This window comes from Trachurus trachurus (assembly GCF_905171665.1).
Source record: "Trachurus trachurus genome assembly, chromosome: 7".
Lineage (NCBI taxonomy): Eukaryota > Metazoa > Chordata > Actinopteri > Carangiformes > Carangidae > Trachurus > Trachurus trachurus.
The window spans coordinates 21,291,393-21,298,474 of record NC_139901.1 but is presented as its reverse complement, the minus strand read 5'-3'; positions in this window follow the sequence as shown (position 1 = coordinate 21,298,474).

Below are 7,082 nucleotides of genomic sequence, written 5' to 3'. Positions count from 1 at the left end.
TAGCTTGCCAACCACTTTGACCAGAAAATTCGTAATGATAGATTCATGCAACTTCCAGAGGCACGTCTCAGGAGACATTTTGAATGGATGGGGTGGTAAGGTAGGAGGCTCAAGTCTGGATTAGCAAGGGATTGTTTTTTTTTTTGTACATGGTAAAGTCAACCTTGAAACCAACGCAGAGCATGTAGTTGCCATGGGGAGGAGGTTATTAATGTGGTGGGCAAAATTACTAGAGGACAAACAAAGTAATGCATTTCTAGATAGATGTATTAATATATTCACCAATAATAAAGTCCTGCATACACATTCGCATACACCAAGCAAAACATGGGAGGGGGGCGGGATTAGTCATGGGTCACATCAGAGGGGGAAAAAAAACATCAAAGTCTAATGACCCAGCCTTCCTTTCCATCTTCACACGCCCACGACCCCCTCTAACCCTCCATTTCCTCAGTTCTGAATGCTGTAATCACACCTGATTTCGGAGAGCAAAGTGTACCTAGGCTGGTGGTAACGGGGCTGTACCTGGCATTACAGTGGAGGAAAAAGGACACCATGACATCTATAATGGTGCACTTCCTCTTTCAGTAGTGATGGCTTCCAAAAACCCCCTTCACCCCTCCTGTATAAAATCTGCTGCTCATTATCTTACGCTGCGTTCTGCACTACAATTTATTTTCAAAAGAGAATTTAACACATAACACGCTTACGTTTTAACCTTGTGAAACTATTGTTTAAACCCCACCGCATCATGCCGCAAATGTGCTGAATCAAAGAACCAATTAACTATGGAAGTGGTTTTACAGGATCTGTATTGTTACCGTGTGTACAGGAGATGTATTTCACGTGCACTCAGCAACTACTCTGTGGTGTGCGTTTGCACTGATAACATCTACTGAGCCGAGACAGAAAGACATCTCAAACATTTCAAAAAGCTACACAGAGGGCTTTGACCAGTGTGAGAGCGTCGACATTAGCCATGTTTCCTTTTGTGTTGTCCCTAGTTTGACCCCGGGGCTACCAGCTATTCTGTTTCTCTCCCAGCTCATTAGCACCAAGGTCAATTCTGCACACCTCTACAGAATACAGGATCAGTGGAGAAGGGCAGGAGCGTTGGGATGATTGAACTACATATGCTGCTACTTCAGTGAGCATCACTCGCAGCAGATCCTGTACTGTATAAATTTACTTACTTTTTGTTATCTTGGTCTCAAAATAATGCATGGTTTCTTGGATTACCACTGGCAGAATCATGCCCTGTCATTTATTATTTTAGAGCATGTTTTGATCTAGCTAGTGTTTTAGCATCACATTGATAAGTATGAGTAGGAAAATATCAGGAATTCCCAAATATTCACAACCAGGTAACTAAAACAATAGAAGACTGGTTACATACTGTGTATTTCTGAGTTAATCATGAGGATGAAGTTGTTAATATTTTTCAGCTATTGCAGAGCGGAAGCACCTCTGTCCAGACCGGTTTGTATTTACACTAGAAGGCAGGAAGCAGCAGATTGCGTCTGTCGGTACGCATCGATGTTCTCATCCGCATGGACAGTGATGGGCTCAGTTCCCATTAGTGGCTGTGAATTTCAAAGCACACCATAAATAATTCTTTGTTACCAAACTCAGAACTCACCTTGCTCTTGAAATACCTTGCTTAATTCAATTAATAATGAGATGCCAGAGACTTTCTTCCATCAGCGCTGGCAGAGAAACAGACAACTGTATATGATGATGAGACCGAACATGGCTGGCTGTGGAATATGCACCGTCACGAATCAAAATATCCACCGCATGCAAGATTCATGGGCTCTGAAAACAAGGACAAGCTCACCATGATGAACAGCAGGGGGCGGCTGCAGCTGCTACCTGGTGTGACACCTGTGAAAACAGGACAGGGAAATGACTGATTACTGGGCTTTCCTCTCATACTGGAAAGAGTCCTTGAATGAAACATTTGATCTCCAACATTGGCAAAGGCTGACTGAGCTTGTGCAAGGAAGTTACTTGAAAAGGAAGGTTGAAGCAGCTGGAAGGCAAACGAAGCCTTTGGGGAGAAATCCTTTTCAACAGCGGCTGTCAACATACAGAACACTGGGTTGAATAGATGATTAAAAAGCTCACGCTCCGAGATTGCTTGGATTCTTAAGAGATTCCTCGGGTGCTGGTGAAAGGTAGCCTAATTTCTGAGACTGGCATGTACTCCTCAGAAAATTGCCGTCGATGTTTAGATACCATTTTAACCCATTTAGGAGAGGTTAGAGAGATGTTCTCTACAGGGACATTTGGGAAATTGCCAATTATTTATTAGACGTGTAACAAACTAAGCCAGAGTAGTGAAGGTACAGTATATACATCTCCATTTTAGTCTGCAGGAAGAAAAGTAGTTTGAGTGATAAAAGTTCAGCAAATCTATTGTGGTTAATGTTCCCACTTCCTCTGAGTTTTTCACCTAAGAATATCTGCATAACTGGCCTGAGGCATGAGCAGAATGCAGTTTTTAACGGCCCCAAAGCCTTTTGGAGGAAATTACCAGAGAAATTTAAGTCCCTACTGAGGCTTTTTTTTTAAAAATAATCTAGGCCTTTAAATCAATAATTAATCATGGGTGTGTTTTTTGTTTTTTGTCACTGTTTTTCATTTGCACTTTTTGAACTTTACTGGACATGTATTATACAGTCAAATCGATACAATCGTAATCACATGTTAAAGATACAACAAGGTAGTCCTGGTCTTTTTCAAGGGACACCTAAAACATTGAACTGTTCTAAAAGGGAAGAGATAGATGCTGACCCAAACAGATTAAAAAAGATGTTATATGGTTAAATATCACGCAGTCAAAAAGAGTTTATTAATAATAATAATAAAGACTTTATTAAGGACACAAACCAGAGGTCCACAGTGACTAAAAGTACACAAAAGACAGACAATAAAAACAACAATGCAAATATAAAATAAAAACATACATAGATCGCAAACATAGTAATCATTATCAACCATGTAGTCACGGAGGGATAGACATCAGTATCAGCCCTCACATACAGACTGGAGCGCCAGTGGCTCCACAGTCTTGAAGAGAACGGTAACGAGCTCTTCTCACCGTCACACAAGAACAAAATGATGTCATTTCCTGAGGCCGACCGCCTGCACATAAATTTGTACATGAGATTGCGTATTACAGCAGAGCAGTTCGGCACTCCAACATTTACAAACATCTCCCTGGCACTGCACCACCGGGGAAGCTTTAAAAGCATCCTCATGCCATCATTGTAGGCCACATTTAGTCTCTGCATGTTTCTTTTATTGAATGTCACCATCTTTAAAAAGACAATGCCATTTTTATGTTTAATTTTGTGCATGTCCGCATGGCAAATTCTTTCAAGCTCAACAAAACTGCTGTAATTAAATTAACTACCCAACAAGTAATGCAGACCACAGTCCAGCATCACAGGTCTACTGATGAGCTGTATAAAATAACAGGAAGAAGCAGTTTGTTCAGGCAAAGAAACACCAAAGATACTAGAGATAATTTGTCATCGAAAAAAATCTACAGAATAGGATGCATATTAGTGAACATACAGTAATTGTGTTTAAAAGCAATTATGCAGCAGTCATTTCCTTTGCTCGGAGATAGCAATAAGAACATTGAGCCATTTATGAAAGAGAAATGAGCTGATGGAAGACTGTAAGTCCCATAATGTCAAGGGAACATGGCACCACTGACCTAACTACACAGCAGTTGACAAAGAACAGCATGACACCATGAAATACTGGCATTAGAGTGAGTGTACTCTATGCATCGTCTGATGTGTTTAAGCAGTAACTGTACCTTTGCCTGTGACCCACACTGAGCACAAAGACAGGACAATCGGTGAACGATGACATGGACCATGACCTTCACATATATGGTAAAGGCAACAAGATATACTTCCCCACCACCAAACTGTGTGGCAGCTACAAGAACCTCAATTAGCCAAGTAATTAGGTCATATATCAAAACAATGGAGCGGCCGGGCGAGGAGGGGCTGAGATGGTCGGAGGGGAGATTCAATAAGCCTCATAGAAAGAGGGTGGATAGAAGAACAGGGAAAACATGGACTTTCAGGGAAATGAAAAATGATGGGGCTGGAGAAGACAGGTGAAGGGAAGACTTGAGAAAGACAGGAAGAGACAGGAGGAAGCCATCTTCTTTTAAAAGGCTGTAGCATAAATAAAAAAAAAAAATGAAGACGGGGATTAAGAAAGACAGGTCACTAATTTGAAAGCAAGTGGAGCACAGTACGACGCAGGCAGAGAAAGAGGAGGATTTGTTGGGCCATATAATCTGGTGTTTAAGAGTGTGTCCTGCTAGAAATCTGCAAGCGTCATCCTGGTGACAAATCACCGCTCTCCACACTTTCAGTTTGTGAGGAAATGCAAGAGCCAGGCCAACTTCTCAGCCATCTCACAGCACACGGTGATAACCACGCAGTACTAGTTTGCACATATTTTTGCATGGATTTTCCTCCTCTGCTCACTGCAACCCTGCAGATAGGAATTAATTAAAGCCACACAACTGGGATGCACATTCAGTGATGTTTATGAGTAAATTTCTGATAACTAAGGAACAGGAAAAATACTACAGACTACTCTAGAGATCACTACATAAGGTCTGACAGGAGGTCACAGGGATGTCAGTGTGTTACGATCTGAATATATATGTTAGTGCAGGTATGCGTGCATGTTAATCTTTCCAGACAAACTCCTTTTTCCTTTTTCCCACACAGTCATGTCTGCACTACTGGTCTCCTGAGAGGGAATACATCGCATACCTTACACTTTACAATGTGTCCTGCGACTGGGAGTTACGGTCAGATGCAAAGGAAGCCCAGTAAACAAACAGAAAGCAGGGGTTGCGCTGCATGTGAGAGATACACACCCATCTTAAGAAACGACAGTAATACTAAAAGCACTATGACAACATGCATAATTAAAGGCACTCTCTCTAAAAATAGAAGACTGGGAAAGAGAGAGTATAGACTGAAAAATGAGAGGAGGATAGATGGGGTGACGTAGGGCTGAGGGGTGTCCAAAGCTATGATAAAAGTAAAAGATTAAATAAGATTTAATAAAATAAAATAAAAAACATCCAATGCACAAATTGTGCGGAGAGTCTGACTTTTGTTAAAGGGAGCAGATTTTCCTTTCCATCTTCAAACAAACAGTGTGAAATGACTGAAGCAGCAGTCTGATTGCCTGAAAGAAAAGACTTGATGGGAGAGGTGGCTTCATTATGTGGAGAAACAACAGGCAGCCAGTCTGTGATATTTGCATTATTTTGTGTAGCAGATTAAAATGGCACTAAAGTGCTCCACATCCACAACATGTTCACAATTGATTTGCCCAAAGCACCCCATTCCATTTTACATTCCCCTGCCACTTCAATTAAAGAAAAAACACCTTGCTGTTACAAGTCCTCCCCTTACCCCCATTATTCTCTGTCTCTCTTATATTTCCTCTTTCCATCATCAGCTTATTTCAGATATGCAATCTCTTTTTTTTAATCCTTTTCTTGTGTCTGGTCGGCCCTGCCTTGCTGCACCTTATTAAAATGTATATTTTCTAATCATCCTTCAAATGCAAACTGTTTGCCTAGAGAACCAGATCCATGCCCCATGTTACGGGAAATTACAGTGAGACTGAGTAAATCCAGACAGCTCAGGCTGCTTTCATAATATTGTGCAACACGGCTACAAGTTGACTGAACACTGTATTTTCAGTGATAACATTTTAGTTTATCATCGTTATATTCTACATGTGGAAATGCAGTACAAGCACTTGGCACAACTGTCACAACAATCTATCTTTGCAAATATTTACCCCTACAGTACTCAGTCTGTACCCAAAAAACCAAACCAAAACACACATATTCATAAAACAACCAAGCACATCTGTAGAGCAGCACATTATGGAACTCCTCTGATCCACCCTTGGACTGTTTATTTGTTTAAGCCCCCTAGTCTAGGCTGTCTTGTTGATAACCAACTCATTTGCAATGATAACATGCCCAAGAGGCTAAAATGAGGCCATTCACTGCTGCTGTGCTGATAGAGGCTGAGAAACTCAGAGGCTGTGATTGGCTCGACTGTGATGTTCAATTAATAGACAACTCACCGAGCCCTAACACACATCAAAGTGCCCCATTGGGCCAAATCAATGATTGACAGCGCAGAGTAATCCCAGCCTCTGAGAGGCTGAGAAATATTATCTCTAACTATTTGCCATGGCAGACACACCAAATAAGGTATATAAAATGAAAAATGCATGAAACTTAAAAGGTTGAAGAATAAGAGAGAAAGAGAGGCCAGTGTAGTAAACTGGAGGCTGTCGTCCAGGCCCCAGCCAGCTGTGTAAGAAGCATGACAACATGGATTCCCAAAAAATGTCCAACTTTACCCACCTACCATCCTTAGTGTCCTTCCCATCTCTTGTGCACTCAGAATGCAAAGCAGCTTAGACAGTGGGACCCCGCCACAGTTTGGCTGCAACAAAGGAGTTGTGCGGAGTACCCTGCGGGCCCATGCTTTCTGGCTGGCAGCTTTACATATAAAACAGGCAGGCCTATCTGTCTTCGCACAGACTGCAGCCACAAAGTCCGAATCCCCAGCTTTGAGCACTCTGAGGATCCTCGCTCTGGAGTTCTGCACAGGGAGAGATTAACAACAAACACTAAACATGACTCTTCTGTTCATGTCTCAGAGAAGAAGGGAAATTATGGATCACTGAGGGAAGTTTGGTCAAATAAAAGTCTTTGGCTTCACTGTCAACGCAAAAAATCTTTGCCCCAGCTGTTCAAAGCTTTTGATAAATCTTATTTCCCTCCTCTTTAAAATACGTTTGATGCATTATTTGTTCAATTTGATTTAAAGCTTCAGCACCTTCATGTTGGAATAATATGTGGCCGTTCAATATGATACGCAAATTTAGTCACATTACAAGTGTTACTGATGCCATGGTACTCACTGCCAAATATAATATCTTTTGAATTCTGTCTGTCCCTTGGCCTTCAAAACTGGTTAAAGTTGGTTAAAATCTTAATG